This window comes from Otolemur garnettii, unplaced genomic scaffold (assembly GCF_000181295.1).
Source record: "Otolemur garnettii isolate 467f Iridium unplaced genomic scaffold, OtoGar3 scaffold00013, whole genome shotgun sequence".
NCBI classification, from domain to species: domain Eukaryota; kingdom Metazoa; phylum Chordata; class Mammalia; order Primates; family Galagidae; genus Otolemur; species Otolemur garnettii.
The window spans coordinates 21,355,671-21,359,305 of NW_003852408.1; the positions used below are offsets into that span (position 1 = coordinate 21,355,671).

The 3,635-nt window shown below is 45.7% G+C and overlaps 1 pseudogene; it reads left to right on the plus strand.

Annotated features, from left to right (window-relative positions):
- The first annotated feature begins 2,126 nt into the window (after positions 1-2,126).
- LOC100951951 lies at positions 2,127-2,579 on the plus strand (annotated as a pseudogene).
- Positions 2,580-3,635: the final 1,056 nt, after the last annotated feature.

The following is a 3,635-nucleotide window of genomic DNA, read 5'->3' on the forward strand; positions in this document are numbered from 1 at the left end:
GAGTGGGTAGGGGAAAGAGGGCTGGGTTACAACACTACAAAGAAGAATTGGTACTCTTCCTACAGAAATTATTCCACAAGATGAAGAAGTTAATCCTCCCTAATTCATTTTTTTATGCCAAAATCGCATTGATAGTAATGCCAAGAAAGGACACAACAATAACCAAAAAGAAAACTTCAGAACGACATCACTTATGAACACAGTTGCAAAAATCTTCAGCAAAATACTTAAAACTGAATTCAACAGTACATCTAAAGATAATTCAGGCAGTGCCTGTGGCTCAAAGGAGTAGGGTGCCAGCCCCACATGCCAGAGGTGGTGGGTTCAAACCCAACCCCAGCCAAAAAAACTGCAAAAAAAAAAAAAAAAACAGATAATTCACCATGGTCAAGTAGATTTTATCCCAGGGATACAAGGATGTGTTGATATATGGAAATCAAGAAACGTGATTCATTGAACAAACAGAAGAAAAAACAAATACCATGTGATCATCTCATAAGATGAAGAAAAAGCATTAAAAAGATTTCATCACCCTTTCATGATAAAACCCCTCAACATACCAGGCATAGAAGGAACAAACCTCAAAATTATGAAAGCTGTACATGACTAACCCACAGCCAACATCATAATGAATGGGGAAAAGTTGGAAGCATTCTGCCTAAGAACTAGAAAAAGACAAAGGTGCCCACTGCCACTACTATTATTTAAGACAGTACTGGAAAGAAGACAAAAGAAATAAATAAAAAGCATCTAAATAAGGAAAAGGAAGGTCAAACTATTTCTGTTTGCTGATGATATGATCTCATGTTGAGAACAATTTAAAGACTCCACCAAAAGACTCCTAGAATTGCTAAATAAATCTAATAAAGTCTTAGGTTACAAAATCAAGGTACACAAATCAGTAGTATTTCTATATGCTAATAATACTCAAGCTGAAAATCAATACTATTCACAAAAGTTACAAAGAAAATAAAATACCAAGGGGGTGGTGCCTGTGGCTCAGTGGGTAGGGCACCAGCCCCATATACCTAAGATGGTGGGTTCAAACCCAGCCCCTGCCAAACTGCAAAAACAACAACAACAAACAATAGCCGGGCGTTGTGGCAGGCACCTGTAGTCCCAGCTGCTCAGGAGGCTGACACAAGAGAATCGCCTAAGCCCAAGAGTTGGAGGTTGCTGTGAGCTCTGTGCCACCACGCACGCTACTGAGGGTGATAAAGTGAGACTGTCTCTACAAAAAAAAAAAAAAAATAGTAATAATAAAATAAAATACCTAGGAATATATTTAACCAAAGAAGTGAAAGATCTCTACAGGATAACTACACAACACTGATGAAAGAAATCGAAGATGACACAAATTAATGGAAAAACATTCCACCTCATGGAGTGGTAAAAGTAACATTGTTAAAAGTCCTCAACAAAATACTAGGACATTGATTCAACAGCACATTTAAAAGATGATTGGTCATGATCCAGTGGGAGTCATACCAAGGATGAAAGGATAGTTCGACTTAGGCAAATCAGTCAATGTGACATATCATATTAACAGAAAATAAAGGACAAAAATTATGTGATCATTTCAATTGATGCTAAAAAAGCATTGGATAAAATTCAACATGCCTTTATGGTAAAAACTCTCCAAAATTATGTGTAGAAGAAACATACCTCAACATGTTAAAAGCTATATATGATAGACTCACAGTGTCATGCTGAACGCGGGAAAACCAAAAGCCTTTCCTAGACCTGGAACAAGAGCGCCCGCTCCCAGCACCGTTATTTGACAGTTCTAATCAGGTGGCTCAGACAAGAGAAAGAAACAAAGGACATCCATATTGGAAAGAAAAAATCAATTATCCTTGTTTGCAGATGATACAAAATTTTATTTAGAGAAACCTAAACCCACCCCACCAAAAATGATTAGAACTCATAAGCAAATTTGCAGGATACAAAAATCAGTAGCTTGGCCTCCGGCCACTCCTACCTCCTGAGGCCACGTGCAGCCAGAGCTCCTAGCCGAGCTCGGACCAGGCACCTGTCCCTCCGCGTCACCCTCTCGCCAAGGCCGCGAGTCCCGAGCAGGAGACGGTGATGCTGCAGCGAGTCTCGAGCAGGAGTCAGTGCTCACCATGTCGGTTGCGCTCAACAACAGGTTCCAAGGAGGAAAGGCGTTTGGCTTGCTCAAAGCCCGGCAGGAGAGGAGACTGGCCGAGATCAACCAAGAGTTTCTCTGTGAGCAGACGGGCGGGGATGAGGAGAACCTGCGGGAACGGCTCGCGGCCTTCAAAGAGAAGTACATGGAGTTTGACCTGAACAATGAAGGCAAGATTGACCTGATGTCTTTAAAGAGAATGATGGAGAAGCTTGGCGTCCCCAAGACCCACCTGGAGATGAAGAAAATGATCTCAGGGGTGACAGATGTGGTCAACGACACCATTTCCTACCGAGACTTTGTGAAGATGATGCTCGCGAAACGGCCGGCGGTCCTCAAGCTTGTCATGATGTTTGAAGGAAAAACCAAGGAGAGCAGCCCCAGGTCAACCGGCCCCCCTCCGGAGAGAGACATTGCTAGCCTCCCCTGACCACCCTCCGGGTCCCCATCCCGCCTTCCCGCCCCATTGCTCCCTGCCTTTCCTGACTCATTTTAATTTGTCACACTTGTTCGTTTGGTGTTCCTGTGTTTGTGTTTTCATTAATGTCTTTGAAAAGCACAGATTATCGGCCTTCAAGGGCTTTCGGTTGGGGAATCCTGAGCCTTGGGCCCCCGTCCCTTCTTTCTCCCTTCTTCCCTCTCGGTGACATCAGACGAAAACTGGAGGGGGCGGAGCGGCCAGGGCCAGGGCAGGGAGGCTGGAAGCCTGTGTTCTCCAAACTTGCCTATCCTTTCACAGGTCTCTGAGCTAAGTTCAGGCCCTGGTGAGGACCCCAGTTCCACTTTCAGAAGACCTGGGAGTAGGGACAAGGCTGCAGGGCCTCATTAGGCCTCTGACATCTCCGTGGTTCCAGCACTCTGAGGTCACCAACGACCTGCCCCCTAGGTGCTCACTGCCTCAGCTGATCCCCCAGGCACACTTCTCATCCTCAGAGATGTGACTGAAAGTGGGAAGGAAAGGTAGCAGAAGGAGCCCCTCCCTGGCCCCACGATCCCGAGCAGCTTGCAGGCAGGGAGAGTGCAGCCCCACGGTCCCTTGCTGGAGCAGCAAAGGGTTTTGGAGGTAGAAACGAGGCCCAGCGTCTTTGGGGGAGATTCAGCTCAGTGCAGTCCTAGCTTGTGAATGGATGCTGAGGGCAACAGGATGGAAGAACGAGGAGTGAAAATGCCTGCAGAAAGTCAGCACCACTGTTCAGCCAAGAGCTGGAAAGTGGCCCTTCTCATCCCAGTTGGCTTAGACGCTGACTACACTCCTCTCATTTGCTTTCCTAACCCACACACAGCATTCATTCAGTTACTCATTTATTCAACGGGTATTTATTGACTACCTATTAAAAGCTTTAAGTTCTTCCATTTCATCCTGACATGCACTATTGATACCGGAAAAGTGGCACCCCAGCCAGCTCAGCCGAGCAGGGCCTGGGGAATCTGCCACTTCTGTCTTGGTGGCAGCAGCCGGCAAAAAAACCCGGCAGGTTGGGGCAAG